Source organism: Varroa jacobsoni, unplaced genomic scaffold, assembly GCF_002532875.2.
Source record: "Varroa jacobsoni isolate VJ856 unplaced genomic scaffold, vjacob_1.0 scaffold_315, whole genome shotgun sequence".
NCBI classification, from domain to species: domain Eukaryota; kingdom Metazoa; phylum Arthropoda; class Arachnida; order Mesostigmata; family Varroidae; genus Varroa; species Varroa jacobsoni.
This window is the reverse complement of record NW_019213217.1, coordinates 51,665-68,879: the sequence shown is the minus strand read 5'-3', so window position 1 is coordinate 68,879 and position 17,215 is coordinate 51,665. Positions and strand designations below refer to the sequence as shown.

Below are 17,215 nucleotides of genomic sequence, written 5' to 3'. Positions count from 1 at the left end.
ACAGAATTTTTCGGACGACGCAAAGGAGAGAGGACTTTCTCATAACCCTACTCCATGAAGTAATTCTAAACATAAAAGAAAACATGCCATCGTTCTTGATTTTTCTTCAGCAAGGAAAGCTTCACAACGGATATGTAAAGGAGCTGGAAAAAGCATCACTATCTCCACTATTGGTAGAAGCGTGTCTTAGTTCTGGCCAGGTGAGGCTTCGCACCTTAATCATGCCAGACAAAATAGGAATCGTAAGCGAGCGCGCCACTAATATCCTAAAATGGCAGTGGAGTTTCTAGCAAAATCAGATCAAAGGCCGTCTGACCGTAGCAGAGAACCTTTCTACAGTTAAATATCTTAAATGTCCGAGAGACGGTTCGATGAATAACATTGCGTCACTCATTACGGCTTTTAGAAATTTTCTCGTCCATAAGAAAAGTTTACTTTGAATTGTAACGAAAGGCAGCTAGACTGGATACATAAGAAATCTTCAAATTTTGCTCGAATCTAGATGTACCCTCTATATATATATATATATATATGACTTGAGTTCTACTCCCGGCGTGGCCGTTAGGCATTCTATTAGACAGCTAGTTCCTAGCACGAAACGAACGCTCGGGTCCGAACCCATTTTTGAAAACGACTAGCGACGGTAGGGCGAGTCCACGTATCATCCTAAACTCTTGGTCAATAACGCCTTATACGTTGTAATATAACGGATAAACGCATGAAGTATGGCGGCATGATACCTTTCTTACTGAGCGTAACAATCGGAACGTGGACACCAATTAGATCATTTTCGTCCTATCTAAAATGGCAACGTCTTTTGGAACGCAATTGAATTAGCGGTTGTTTGTGAGATACTTTTTCATCGCTGAAAAATCGAAATGGGTCTGCTCCTACGTTTTTGAAGGAACCCTGAAAGGACGTCTCATGACTTGATTATTGTCAGGGAGCTTCCGTCTGACTATTACAGCATAACACTTGTATAAGATGTTTGAAAACGATCTGAGCAAAGGTAGGCTTAAACACATTCAACTTCGTACTAGAATGTCAAATCAGTCATCTATTGCTTCACCTGTCATATTTCTTCTATTCTGGGGCTCTTATCTCCCTAGTAGCCGTGAGGGTGAATCCAGCGCAGAGACATCGAAAAGTAAATTGTTCTTTCTCATATTCCAAAGACGAAGCAACTTTTCTCTTTTACGGTGAGTTAGTGTGTTTGCATTTGAAAAAAATACGGCAGATGAACGCGTTCCCGTAACGACAAGTTCTTCGTTTTTTGTGTTTGAGCTTCTGAGAGTGCTAGCATCATTATATATATATATATATATATATATATATATTCATTGCAACACGTGCATTGATACGTGCATCACCAATGCACACGCAAATTTCCGCTGTATATCTGAGCGAGGAGTGCGGCGAGGTTTATAATCAATTTCCCTAACCCACTGATTACACACACACTTGCAAGGAAGTTCTTTGAAACGGACTCTTTTCTTTCATGTATCAACCTCAATGCTTTACTTTGCAGGTAAGTTATCTATCGTTATGTTCATACTCTACCTTTGAATCAAACTTGAAGCAAACCTGGTCACCCTGCAGCACCATATCGTGAAGTCAACACACGTGAGTTCAATGAAAGATGGATTATATTTACTAACCTGCACCAAGGCGCGTTTACAGATCATCTGCAGTAAAGTACTGGGTGTAAAATGGTTGACTCTATGGAATAGTATATGGCAGTTCCAGTACCTGCATTCGCTGGCTACGTGTAAATACGCACACAAGAACTCAATGTGTAGACCCCATTTATAACGGATCTCTCTTATCGAGATTTGCTACTGCAGTGTCAAGCGTCAGCTGGCTTGTTCCAACTCTAGTATGTGCTACCTTTACATCTTTCCGTATCCGTGATCGCAAATCGGTACTTGTTTTGATTAACTGCTATAACTCAGAGCGAAGTTCCAGTTTTATTCAACGCGCCGTTAACGAGTTTTTACTTAGGGTCTTTGTTTTTTTTTGTTCTCGTTCTTCTTTGAATTTCACGTGTTCGCTCCAAATGAGCACCCCACTCAATTTCTATCAGCCTCTATCTTTTCTTTTTTAAAGAGTGTACAGTACGCTAGTGCGTACGGTGCGACACGAAAAATCACTTGACGCCTTTGTCATTCCACAATATGAAAATACGTTTTGAGGACCTGCATCAGATGGTAAATCTCTCCCGTACCGCTCTTCAACTTTTGTTAATGAAATTTTGGTTCAAGTAGAGATTTTCAGTGTAATTGGGTACTCCTGTAAAAACGGTTGCGTGCCTTCCATACTTGGCCATCGTGTGCCATGGCACTAACCCACTTAAGGCCATGGCGGAAAATAGTTCGGCATGTTCTCTTACGGCGAAAACGAACACCTGTTGTGCTGGCCTTATTGGAAACTCTTATTCCCTTTTTTTTTTCTAGCTTTTGTCCAGATGAAAGTCGTAAAGAGTACCACAAAATCCAGCGCAATGGAGAGTTCCATCTTGGCTTATCAGTCTACTGGCTCCGAGCATCAGGTGGCTGATGGACTCGAGATTGCTTTCTCCACCGTTTGTACTAGGTCTGGGGTTACAGTTAAGCTTTACTCAAGCTCTTTCCGAGGTGCTTCAACGGTCGGACTGAGTGTCTTTTCTGGACCGAGGTCATGGGATGCTGGAGTTTCTGCACTATGTTATATTAATGAGCCCTAGACTCCGTATTTTTTGGGTGCCAGCTCGACTTGGTTTCTGCGCATAGAGTATTTCATACAGTCTAATTCTGTGTTGGTGTTTCTTCTGATTGCGTCTCGATTCCGCAGTCGGACGCAATCTGATCGTCTGCATATATGACTTATTCTACTTACTATTTCTGGCCCAGATAGTCTGAAAATTGCGTCACACGAAAGACTACGCACGATTGATCTCAAGTAAACGTATACTACGAGACACTTCTGCCGGGACATCATACTCAATGCCATCGTCCGTTCGGATTTTTCGGTCACTCCGACAGTTGAAGATAGCGCGTCTAAAATTTAGAATTATCGATTCTGTTTCCAGCTTATCCAAATTTATCGTGCAGTAGAACAACCAAAACCCATGGTCTTCGACGCCCTGTCACTTCCTTTCAGCACGTCGTCCTACGGTCAGCTTCACAATTCATGTTAAACCAAGCATCATTCTTCCTCGATTTTACTGGTCATCCGCTGCATAATGACGCCGCTGTTTCCGTTATCTCCTCTCACCCACTTTAATGAATTTCTCTCGAATCAACTTTGTTGTGTTGTTTCAGATATCATCCGCTCCCTTTCTCTTCGTTCTCGGTACCTTTAGAGTGGTTCTCGACAGACCCTTTGACTTAGGGGATTTTCGGAACACCAGCTAGCTTACCTCAGACCATCTGGTAGCTTTTTCTTACGGAGAGCCTCTTAGTCCTTCAATGAGTCCTTGCCACTTATTTTTGTTCTGCTTAGCACCGGTTGGTTCTGGCTCCTTAAAGTTCACTTACGTCGTTAAATCATATTGTTAGTTTCACTACATGATACTTTTAGTAATGTCTGTTTAGGCGCAGTTACGAAGTAGCTCACAATCACCATCGTAACAGATATTACAGACTAACTCAACAAAAGATATTAAGCTTCAAAAATGAATCTCTCACATTGCAGACACCTTTTTCAAATATATTTTCAAATACAGTGTGGACAAAATATCACTTCACGATATATTTCAGATTGAATGAAACACCCCGGTAAAATAAATCAGATTTGTTTTTTGTACACGCAAGTTTTAACGTGTATTGTCTCAAGCCTAAGATGAAAAAATAAGTTCGACTGTTGTTGGCTATAGATGTTTTTGCCTTTTTGGGTAACTGCTGTCTTTTGATAGTTGAGTACCTTTCAAATGCCATCCATTTCTATAATGTTTATCACTTGTCATTGCTTTCAACATCAAGAGGAAGCCTGACACGGAACTTTATAAGAAACAAGAAAACATAGTGTGGATAAAAAATCGAACGATGGATGAGTGCTTTGACCATTATAACAAAATACTTGCGCTTAGATATTCCTTTTACTAAGTTGTTGTTGTTGTTGTTGAAGCGAGCATATTACATTTTCATTACTCAGAATTAGCTTTGAAATGAGCTTCACGAAAAATATTTATTAAAAGGTCAATGTACTACATAATACATACTAGCTATACAGTGGCATAATTCAAATATGCTGGAATACAGCAGGCAAGCTTTAGTGACACGTAGTCTTGGCTGCGTATGAGATAATGATAATAATATTCGTGTTTTTTTAGGCATGTCGTTAAGTTGTCCTTGAAGTGTGGCGATTCGGTTGCTGGGTTAACGGGTTTTTCCTATTTTTTTTCTTTAGGAACACGCAACATCTGGGTATCCCAGTGAGTCCATGAGTCCTAGTAGGCTGGGTGTCATGGAGCGACTTTGCACGGAATAAGAGCTAGAAAAAAGAGATCAACCTGTTCGATTTCGAGTCCCGTTATTATCTATTGAAGGTCGCGCTAACGACATTGACTATTAAAAGGACAACTGGTCCTTCAGGCACTTCAAGGCGAACATTCTATTGTTGTTTAGTTGGCGATCTTCAGTATTCCCTAGTTGTGAAACAGAAGTGGGAGGACTATGTAGACAGACCATTTCAGGCGGTGCTATCCGCAAAAAATAGCAGCATCAGAGCACCCGAGTTGCTTTCCTTTTATCCCATAACCCTTTGTTTCTGGCCACGGCCTCGTGCTCTAGCTATATACATATAACGAGAGAGAGAGCATCCTTGTCTGTTAACTCCACACCAGACCTTTAGCCTTCGGTTGGGTGGCGTCAGACGCGGTTAAAGGCGGAATCCAAACAGAGATCAGAGTTAGTTTTTCATTTTGCTTGAGAACATTTGACTTGTGCATCCGCTACAACTGAAACAGCGGGCAACAGAACAAAGACGTTTGGCGAGAAGAAGATATAGGGTAGCTTCATAAAGTTATTATTGCCCTAGGTGTTACCGTCATCGTCGTACCCGTCGAGTTCTTACCGCTACAAATGTTACTCCTGCCGGCGCTATCGCGGTCTGATGTCGCGGTTCTCCATACTTTTGTATTGAATGCTGCACTGCTCGACCAAGTTTATATCTGTTACTTGTTGCCTGTCTTTTTATTTAGATTCCTGTCAGGTTTTTATCGATTTCCTGTAGAGACAGACAGATAGAAACGCATATAAAAAGGCGCACGAATCGAATTACGAGGCGGCGTAAGACGAATGTTAAAAGCTTTCCTGTAAGAAGCAGAATAGCTAGTCTTTAGCGCTTCAGATCTTATGGAAGTCAACAATAAAACATACGATAATGTCGCATATATGCATGAACAATACCTGTCATATTTTAATGATGATCCGAAATGGCCGAGATGAACTCACGTTGCCAACAATTTTTACCATATTACTGGCGTCCTTCTCAGAATGCCCCTTTCCACTGGCGGTCCCTTTAGGGCATCAGTCCAAGAAGCGAATTTAAGAACATCAAATTAGTTGAGACAGTGAGTGCTTTGAATATCTCGGGTGCGACCAAACGTCCTAAATGAAATACGCTGAACAGTTTCATTTAGAAACGCGTCCTGCTATTAGAATAAGGCTCCAAACGCATTCAACAGAAGTTTTCTTCAGAAACGGATTATCGATTAGAATACTAGATGGTAGTATTTTTATTTCTGAATATGTTGTTAGTGTATCATCACTTTATTGTGCTACTTTCGATAGAGCTTTCTTTAGCGGCTATTTTTTTGTCATGGTGTAACTGAGTTTGAGGGTAAAGGGGCGTCCCGTATGTGAGGCTGTAAGTGTAAGCGTAACCTTGTGAAACATCGTTTGTTCCTCCGCGATCGTTCTTACCTAGCAGGATCGATCGCCCACGATAAGTTCCGTAAAACAAAGATACGAATATAAATCACATCGCATCGCTCAGGACTCCTTTCGTTCTTATGAATCCGCTTCCACTGCTGCTATCCATCGTCTGCTGCCAGTCACTAGCGAGGCGTTCCGTACACGGCTCCTAAAGATTACGGTGTCACCATTATGGCAAACAGTGACGATGGGCCGAAAGCCGAACTAGTTGTATGAAGCCAGCGAACAGGGGATAAGGGAGACCGAGAAAAAGACCCCACCAAGAAAAACACAACGAGGAAAGGGATCCAGCACTAAAAAAAGACTCCGAGAAAGAGAAAGGAGAGAAATTAGGCGAGAGGGATTAGAAAGAAGAGGAGGAAAGTTAGGGGAGGAATGGAAAGGCCCAGTGAAAATAGCGGGAATAATATGTCTTAGACACGGATTTTCTTGATAATGGAAACGCACATTGTGCACTCACAGGTGGATCTTGTGCAGCGAACGGACAAAAACCGAAAAAATATCGTTTCATGTTGACCACGTCGAAGGAAACAAGCGAGCATTGATGGTTATGAAAATACGATGGAAGCTGACACGGCGATAAAAGAAGTGAATGTTTGCGGGCACGTTAGACCCAGAACTGCGGCGACAGATAAAACTGATAAAAGAAAAATAACAAAGAACCTAGGCCAGGCAAGAGGGTACTGGAGAAATAAAAAAAAAATATAAAGGAGTCGTTCGCTTACCTTAATGGTTCTAAACATCGTTAAGGTGAGGGAGCACGGACAAGCAAAAGACGAACATTGTAAAAATTACATAGTAGGACGACACCAAAGGAACAGGAAGTGCAGGCAAGCGACAAAGAGAAAAATAATAGAAGAAGTAGCAGGTTGTCCAGGTGTCGAAGGTTCAATTAACTAAACTTAAATGTTTCTCATACACCCTCGACTGGCAATTTCTATCAGATTAAATGGCTACAAGTTTAACAGCTCTTTTCTCAGCCTTTTGCTTTGTTCTGTGTTATGCTACACAAAAGCATTTAGCATTTGCAAACATTGCGGCACTGCGTGTCCACATGTACGCACAATATAATTACCTATATACGCATCGTTTGTCCAATCTGCACATTGGTAACAGGTTAAACCGTATCTCAATTCTTGGGACACCAGATATGTCAATACGATTAATTGAGTACCTTCTTGCTATCCAAATAATCGTGCCCGAAGCCCATTGCGTTAGTTTTTATCGCTCTATCTATTACTTTCGTTGTTAAAAAAAAGTAGAGTAGCCCGAATAGATCGGAGCAACGAACATAGCTCAAAGCACTTATTCCATTATTTTATATGATAAGTGCTATCTAAAATGTTTATAAATAATGCCAGCTCTTTTCATGTGTCATCTTTTAATGCAGTATATGAATCTGCCCAGCTCTTGTTTTAATCCGAGAATGATTTTTTTTTCAAGTATTAATAGCATATTTACCTCTAATATAATTCTGATAAATGGCAAGCGTAAACCCAGCCTAAGATTTGTAGCTTGTTTCACGAATCCCTTCACTAAATGCAGCTTCACGCTATCGATCAAAGACATCGCAGGGATACTTGCGAACAAAAAAAGGGTTGGTATTCTGACGGTCAGGATACCGAAAAAAATGGTTCGATTGAACCAGTGGTGGACTTACTGTTTATTGGTTCTTTGCAGCCGCTTAAAGCTTTATAAATAAAGCACTGCATCCCGTTTGGCAAGAAAGCAGTACTCCGCAGAAGCAGTAGTTTTGAATAAATAAATAAATAATATGTTTCCTTTTTAAAGTTTGGCACAAAGATATTCGGAGTTCATTTCAATTCTAGCGTTGACGTTACGACAATTTGACCGTCAACAAACATTTATGACATGCATAGGTTGACGTGTCTGAATGTCCTCTCATGTTTAACTAACAGTTACAGACAGCAAGTACATACTTACAAGACAATGTTTCTATATGTTGAAACTATACACTTCATTGACATACCGTGACACGCCTCTAACGATCAGTTAAGTTACAGATGGTAGGTACTATTGCATGTGAGAGTGTTCAAATGGTCGTCAATCCGAATGTCTCTAATTCCTGAGTTGAAGTAAGCAGGCAAGAGAATTATCTTCCGTAATGTTAATAGACGACTATTTCTAGCGAGATAACAAAACCTTTAATAAAGACCTTGTGTCTAGGCAAGAAAGAGCGGTTGAAGAACGTGCCCGACGAATTTCGAAAGCAACAACTGTTTTTGACACAACAAGGTGTTCAGCAGTGTACATTCAAAATGCTGTAATAGACTCGTCGTATAAACTTTCAACTTCAATCAATAATATCTATCCTGCCCACTGTTCCTTCCCAATTCTTTCAGGTCATCCTTGAAAAGCATTTTCGTACAATAAAACATCACATTTTACTATATTTATTACAGTAAGGATTGTGCCTACAGTTGTGAGCGAGTGCGATGCTTTTTTTCTAACACTGAGATAGAATTAACGAATGCCGTTATACGACGAGTACCAGCGGACTCATTGAAGTCACTCGTTAAGTTTGTTAAAGATAAAGCTATTCATAATCCCTTTTACTTTTTGATCCGTTCAAAAATTATGGATAAGCCGACGCAGACACGAATGACTGTATGACCATATGGCAGAACACACGTACATGTCATTCATATGAGGTCAATTACTATAGCCAATGGTTTGTTCATCGATCGTATACTTTATATATTCGATGATTTAAGGCAGTCTGATCAGGTTTATTTGTGCTTGATTTACCCATTACTCATATTGCGTATCATTCAGTCAACAATAATAAGCAGAAGACTCCTCATACACACAAGGTGTGTCGGCCAAGTTCGGGCGAACTGTGTTAAACTGCTTCTCGTGGTAGGCTCTTACTCAGCCGCTATTCTTCGTAGTAAAGGAAACCACAGGCTCATCTTGGCGTAAAAAAAAAGTGTTATTTTCGCGACTTCAGCAAAAATTAGCTATTGCCCAATTAATAGGACAGTTCGCGGAAAACGAACGACACCGAGAATATACACCCATGTTTTTACCTGGAGTCCACGATCGGTGTTATTGCCAGTTCGAGTGAGGCTTGTAAAAATATCGAGGGAGATTTTCATGGGGTAAATCAGAAGGTATTCAGTAAGATTTAGGTCTGAACTATTTAAACTACCAAAATGGAGCTAAAATCTATTTGTGATAATCCTGGATTTTTATACAGGGGTCAGCGGTTCGTGAGAAGAATATCTGGGTAGGTTTTTTGCTCCGTTTGGATTTTTGGGACATTTGGCCTCCTGTCGACCTGACATGTATTGCAAGAATTTTGTGTGGAACGTATTTGAGCGAGATGTTTAGGAGTCTACATTGAATAATGTCTGGCGCGCAAGTAGAGTTAAATTTAAATGGTTGGCGAATTAGAGAAGGAATATTTTAAAAATAGCTGGTGAGTGACCTAGGTTCCGAATTAAATCTGTAATCAAGCTGAGCAGAAACCATTTATTAGATAAACACAAAGATCAGGAATGACGCTTACTTTGTTTTTGTTTAAATACAGCTTTAAGAAAGCATAACAAAATCCCATAACGAAAAATCATTGTTGACAGTTTCCTTTCTCTGAGGGGCTCTCTTTTGGGGTGGTGCCACGGCAGCCTTGACTGTAAGACCATCGCTGGTCAAATTTCAGCGTGAGTTATATATTAATTATTATTATATATTATATGTTTTGCTTTATGGATTCCGTCGGCAAAAGCTCAGAAAAAAAGACGCAAGACCACCCGCGTGACGTAACGTCTGATGACTTAGGTCGAAAATGTAAAAAAAATAATAAAATGAAGCAACGGCCCCTTTTTTTGGGAAAGATCGCCAGATAATCCGGTCTATGTCTATCTAATCTACAATGGTCGCACAGACAATACAGTACTTGTTTATAGTTTTTCGAACTGATTAATTTATATTTTTTTATCTTCTTTTAAATAACCATATATTGTTAATGTGAAAGTTTTTGCTAATAGTGACTCTTGCTTTGTAGCTGCCCCAAAAAGAAGGTTTGTTGCTTTTGAAGGTTTAACGGAACTGACTGACCCCATTAAGAGAGAGAGCTTCACAAAGAACGAGTACGAACAAACGTGAAACAATCTACAAAGTTTTCACTGTGATAGTCAGTGGTTTTGAGAAGAATTGGCGTAGAGAAGAGCTCCTACGGAGTTAAACTATTTCTAAACAATATATGTTGTTGAAAATTATTGCGATCTTTATAAAGCCAAGGTGGGACTGAAAAGAATTCAAAACTAATGGAGTCATGTACACTATTCTGATTCGACTTGATATACACTTAATGCCACAGTTACGCGTTCGAAATGTCACGTCCTGACAGTCCTGACCTAGGAACTAAACAGGTTTAAATCAGTAGAACATAACCTGAATCTTTTGCCTCTGTGCTAATGAATGAGATCGCTGTCATGCTATGAGGAAATTTGGGCAAACTGCATAGATGCAAAGATCACAAATGGGTGCACGTAAAGCGTGCTATTTGTGACAACATCTATCGTCAGGCAATAATGGTTAAAAGTTATCTTGAAGTAAAGTGAATAAATGTGTATGTGATTTATTTACTTTACCGCGTACTATTACATCGACATGGACAGTCAAATATTTACCGCCCAAACCAACCGGTCAGCCATTAGGCCGGAGCACCTAGACGCAAGAGCTCTCCTCAACCCAGTAACGAGTTCTACATGGCTACGAAGTGGAGCGGCCGGACCGCGCATGAAAAAGGCTCATACGGCTTGCTGCAAAGGCTGCTGCTTTGAAAGCTTCTCCTAAACAGGCTTTTTCGGGATTTGAAAAGGACCTATAGCTACATTGCAAACTCATTGTCTGACGAAAGACTGACCACTAACGGTAACCAACAGCCGGCGGGGCGGGCTAAAAGGCTGGAGCAAATGAAACGGGACGGGGACGTCATTGGTACGAGCAAGCGTCTACTGTAGCCAGCAGATAAAAAGAGATGCGCCAAAAGCCTTCTCGTTCTCTCGAAAAGTGCGCCGAACCACTTGAATCATCCGCGCGGTATCAACAGATTGCGCTACCTTACTAGACCCGCAGCTGAAGGCAGAAGCCACATAAGTTAACTCAAAAGTAACCCGGCCTTTTGTTATCATTGGGCGCCGATCTTAAGGAAATCGGCTGCGGTATGCCAGGATAACCGCCCGGGTCAATACTGTCGAGTTGGTAGGGTTGTGAAGACAAGGCCGTGAAAAATTCCTATTGGCAAGCTAAAGCAGTAGATGGTACCTAGTTTTGAGGCATAATACAATATAGCCGATCGGTTAGACACCGATTTCACGCAAACGTCAGCTATAGCCTGAGTTTAGCTTTTCCGATTATTCACTAGAGACCAGAGCATGAAATGATTAGATTGAAACTGGAAAGCTGCAGACGGGGGCTTCGCTGTTCGCAAAAAGCCATCCCGTGATCATTGGAGCTACCGTGAGTCTCTTCCCCGGTTCCCTTTCCTTTTTGTAGCAGCAGTTTGAACCTGCCGCTTCAACATGCAGCAGAACATGCGAGAGGGAAAGCAAACTCTCATCATTAAAATCATAAAAATTGTGATCACCTGGGCACCACCTGACACTATAATCAGTCACTCTAATGACGAAATATTTTGCCTTTTTCAGAGATGAAAGAGAGTAAAAGGGCAAGCTAGAAAATTATTCAACGGATGTTACAATGCTATCAAAATCTTTCACGAGCTGCTGGAAATAAAGAGCCAAAAAATAACGAAAATGGTGATACCTGAAAAAGATTCAGTTTCATTTTAGAAAAATGAATTATTTCTCCCGCTATTGTGCATATGACTTGCACAAGAGATAATTAAAACTGTAAATACCTAAATTAGCTGTGAGTCCTGTAGACGAAGTCATTTGATAAAATATTCGGAGCAAATTTGGCACAGATCTGCTATTATACCAAGCTAAAGCACAATCAATACATTCTCTGGAAGAGGCGTGAAATTTGTCAAGATGACAGACTGCCAGTTCTTAGCCCACGCACGTTTGTACTTCATCAAGCCGAACACAGACACACGTGCACAGTGACACCCAAATATGGAGGAAGAACACAATCCGAAAGCACCTAAATGGTCGTAGGTAGCATTTTGGGCCAACTGGAGGCACTTTTTTTCAGATTGGAGTATGTAATCTGTAATCTGCATGTGTTAAATAGTGTGAAATAGGGTTACGCTGACGATCGCACTGGTCTAGCAACCTGGTGTATCTTCGCGGACCTCTGCGAGTTAAATGCGTACCCAATATACTTACGTTCTGTGCGTAGTGTCAACGTTTTCGAAATTGTGCCTATCAAACTGGTCCTGTCGTTACTGAGCTGGAACTGGATCAAAACTGAACGGACACAGAGATGCTTTTTAAAATAAGCAAACACTGTATGATCCCCCATAGAATAAATATATGTTCCTGAAATGGGTTTTACCACTTGAGATGACCCTCGAGTTCTCAAGCACCGACAGTTAGCTGCTAACCATAAAACGAGTAATTTCCTGAAGGCCTGCGTAAATAGTAGTCCCTAATGATAGTGTGTTACATGCATTTTTCTACGTTAAGTTATTGTTATGTTAAATTTATGAAGCAATGCACCAGGCGCCACGCAAACTTCAATATTCGACTTATTGGATGCCATGTAAGGAAACGCTAAAGTGATCAACAAAGTAAATTTCCGAAAGCGAGTCGCTCGACAACAGAAGCAAAGACACGATGGAACCATCTGCTTGAAGACCTCGATTAATCGTCCTGCAAAATACCCACAAATCGCTATTCATTTAGCCTTTAAATAGAATGGTCGATTCGATTCAACTGAATAGTGAATTTGAATTGGTTCAAATTCTGAGTAATATCTTTAGCCGTACTGCTTTAGTTCAACGAACAACTGCCTATTACCCCTTGCAACTTTGCAGGAGCGCGTCTGGGTCGTTTATGACTATATGCGCTTCTCTGCTTCACTTGCCAGATTTCATCAATTCTGGACGGCATCACTTAAACTGGCTCTACGGTTATTCGGCTGTCATTGCTGTGCTTATTATTACTGACTGGCGTCAAGCCCTAACTCAAAGAAGTTTATAAGTTAATGTGAACCAACGAACCTAGGTTCTTGCTTGGCTTTGCGTTACAATTAGAAGCCTTCTTCTTCTCTCCTATAATCGCTATCACTACCCTTATATTTTAATTATAGCGGTCTGCCACGGTCGCTTCAGCTTCTTCTGGGAGCCGGAATATTGGGATACTACACTTTTCGCATTGTGTCCATGCTCCCTCAGTGCCAGCTAGCGTTGGTCCCTGATGCGCACGACAACGAGCTCAACTGGACGGAAAGGAGTAAGCATAGAGTAGAGCTTGGCTATGACGTAGAACTTACGACATTACTTACACATCGCTGCTTTGAATCTTTCTATATGCTAGTCGTTGGGCGGCGTTATCCCAGCGTATTCGGCTGCGTTATTTTCATTTCAGCTTTTTTCCTTTTCTTTTAGTGCAAAAGAGTGCCAACGCTCAACTGACAACAATGATAGCCATTTTTAGGGTTTGAACGCTGTACGCGTCTGGGCGTATCCTTCTAGCCTCCGATTGCTGCCAAGAGTTCCCATTTTCGGAGGAGGCGGTTCTAAGAAGACCAAGAAGCAGCAGGAAGTGACGATAAAAAGAAACATATGAAAATTTGGAAATAAAAAAGTGAGACCTTCTAATCTCAGTCATGCCGTGGAAATCCTTGCAACACTCCCATCTCCACAAGCTTCTACCCAGTTTATTGAATTCAAACAACATTTGGGGCCAATCTGTGCAGTTGACGACGAAATAGTAATACAGCATGTAACAGAAGGAAAATAGTATGACTGTGTCAAGCAATAAATGGAAGCAGAAAAGGCACCAAAAACTAAATAATATCTGTTATTTTCTAGAGTATCTGGTGCCCTCAATTGCAACGTATCCCTAAGGGAACGACGATGGCTGATCATCGTTATATATATATATATATATATATAACGGCATAGCTTTACATCATACTGCCCGTGTAAAAGATTTAGCGATTGATTGGAGTCATGTCGCTATACTGTGCTTGAACTTCTATGCGAGTTTTACACTTAATCGGCCTGAGTATTTTATTGTACTGGAAAAACTTTTTTATTCACACAGAGAATATGTATACATCATAGTTTAAAACAGTTTATGCTATTTACATACGATAGACATATTATCTAGAGTACGTTTTACATGGCCGTAATAAAACCTAAACCTCAATCAGATATTGATTTTTTGACTAAATAACCAACTAATGTAAGTGCAAATACGGAACTAAACAATGTTGCAAATTTTCTTGAATATACTAGTTTAATCATAAGAAGAAAATATTTGTGCGCGGTTCCTTTCTTCGATTTAATTAATTTTCGTAGTACTTAAGGATACCGAACATCCTTATAGAAAAGTCTTTGTCAATTTATAAGTTTGTCAGTACGCAATGAACATATTTCTCTCTGTGAAGGGTTGTATGAGGGTTGTTATGGAAAACACAAATACACGAACATGCATCTAATAACAAATGTAATGTTCAATATAAAGATATGATTTCAGCCACAGTTTGTTCGATGTTTTTGTTCGATCCGAGTTAGAGGTAATTTAATCCTTAATCCTAAATCCTTAATAAAATAAATGTGTTGTTTTTTAGCTAAAAATGAATTATATTAAATTAGTAAGAAGTTATACTACATAAGAAAATTTTAAGAATTTACTTACGTGACCATTGAAAGCAACCAATGCCACGAAAGATAAAAGTCCTCCTATGAATTTACCGACGACTCCTTTAGGTCTTAGAAGGGGCTATAATAATAAGGTAATTTTCAACAAAATGCCGAATCAAAACGCCTATATTTTTGATTACAGATTAGAATTATAAGAACCTATATTTATATAGTATATGTCATCTGATTATCAGGTTAAACTTTATCGGACTGTCGTACTTACGACTTGTCGTACCAATGATACGTTCATCCCCTATTGTTGGTGCCAGAAGAGCACCAGGCTTTTCTAAAACAAAACAGGGAACAACTATCATAGCATAAAACAGTACGTCGTTTTCGCAATTCAAACGTAGAATTAGCTACTATTCAATAGCCTTGCGTTGGGCGAACCGTCATGAAGACTGAAAACTTCTTTTTTGCACAAAACGCACAGTCTATGTTATTGCTAAGGCCTATGCAGGCTCTTAAAAATTCAAGAGAGATTTCCGTGAGGTAAACCGGAAGATTTTTAATAGATCTGAAGTTTAAAGGGTTCAAAAAACCGGCAAATGTTTCATGAAACCATTTTAATGATTTGGATTTTTTATACAGAACTAGATGGTTGTTTTGAATAGCCGAATGTTATATGTCAAGTAAGTCGTTCTGATAAGCTCGAACGTTTAGTCCCTTTAAGACTATGTGCCATCTTTTTTTGGCGCTTTCGAGCTTTTGTATTTTCAAAACTTTCGACCTCCTGCCAGCCCAAAACTAAATTCAGTTAGGCTTTTTCGTATAAAGTGTTTTTGAACAACACTTTAACAAATTGACGCCTATTTATATCGCCTGGCACAGGTATCATTGAAAAAAAATTATTGCATAATACGACTTATTCGATCATTATGTTTTTAAGATATTATTGAATAATGCAGGCCCCAAAATGAAGAACTGAAGTTGTAATTGCGTTAAGTGAGAACTCAGTGTTTCGAGTTTTGGTGTCGTCGTTAAGCATTCTAGAAATAGTGATAGCTATATGATATAAACAGGACTGCTAGGAATAACACTTCTAGCATCTACAAAAAAAATCGTTCAAATAACTGTTTTTGTTTCGATACAGATGCGACTTGATACAATGAGGCTTGCACACTGCATGAGAGAAACAGGCAGACACGCAAAACTGACTTGGCCTGTTCTCTGGATCAGCTGGAACTTGGAGTCGCGCATGCTTCTCCTGTAGCGGAACATTAAACGCTGAAACCTCGAAGCCTCTAACTTCCAATTCACGTTTTTTATGACATTCGATGTTTTTTTTAAAATTTAAACTATGTGCTCAAGTGAAAAAAAATATTGAGGCGTACAAAGGTTTAAGTGAATCATACAACCACTTAGATTCCATAAGTATTCGTTAGGTATTCAATTAACGAAAATTAGAAATATAATTTTACCTAAAAACATGGAGGTGGTTGTCTCGGTCGATATACTCGTTGTCCAATATATTATTAATAGGGGTCAACTGTCAAACACCGTGGTCCCCAACCAGGATGTCACGCGCAGGTCAAACAAAAGATCTATCCATCACGTGAGACTCTGGTTCCGTTGGCAGAGCAAAGCTATACTTTTATGAAATTTTAATTTCATACGTTATTTGTTAAACACGCGTATCTGCTATGTCGCGCTGACTAGTTGAACATGACTTCATTTTGACATTTGCACTGTGTGGTACAATTTGCGAGAATGACGTGTCGAAAAAATTTCTCTTTGATTACCCAAAAATATCGGATATCCGCAACCCAAATGATAAGAATAAACTGCTACGTATGTACGGTATGATTGCCAGAAAAAGCCTCACTGAGAGAATTAGCTTTTTCGGTTACCCAAAATTAACCATGCACGGCATCGCGATGGGGTATGGAGAACAAACTAAAGCTGGTTTCAGCACAGCGCAAAAAATATACGACAACAAAAAAATTGTGCAGACTCCAAAATTGCATCTTTGATGATCTCCCCGTCATAAATGAAAAAGTTTAAACAAACATGACTTCCAAATCACTGATTGTCTACGAAAACCCTAGCTATATTTCGTGTGTCATAAAAGCCAGACAGATAGTCTTTTAGGCCAATAGAACTCGAACTTGCTCGATATAATTTGTTCCGAAGTTCTCTTAAGAATGTCGTGATAAGTCGTGCGCCATTTTTTTCTGACGAGAAAATGTTTAGCTTAATGCAAAACGCAGAAACAATCGTTAACTTGCTCACAATCAATGAGATGCGCCCTTTATAAGTAAAAGTAATTTCCTGATCATTGTTTATGCTTTGAGTGTGGCGTGTAGTTTTTATTTTAAAAAGGCTAACATATCACCAAAGAGGTTTACCTGCATGGTCACACTTTTGTGCAACTGTAGACAGCGGAAGTCTTTGAAGGAAAACCTTGTGCTTTCCCGCATGATGTACGATGGTATAAGGCTCATACTAGCCAATTTGCCGGCTGGGTCTTAACGCACTTGTATGTACGCCCGGTGTT

General features: G+C 39.9%; 1 protein-coding gene and 1 long non-coding RNA gene across 2 annotated transcripts in view; one reads left to right on the top strand and one right to left on the bottom strand.

The window, feature by feature from the left end:
• The window catches only part of LOC111259280 (uncharacterized), an 82,605-nt gene that overhangs the window by 15,263 nt on the left and 50,127 nt on the right, over nucleotides 1–17,215 (top strand). The gene's annotated exons all lie outside the window — the stretch shown is intronic.
• On the bottom strand, nucleotides 3,667–13,151 carry LOC147753667 (uncharacterized). The gene is made up of 2 exons (XR_015310512.1): nucleotides 5,388–13,151; nucleotides 3,667–5,205 (listed from the first exon to the last, which is right to left on the bottom strand). It is a non-coding gene; the product is annotated as an uncharacterized LOC147753667 (long non-coding RNA).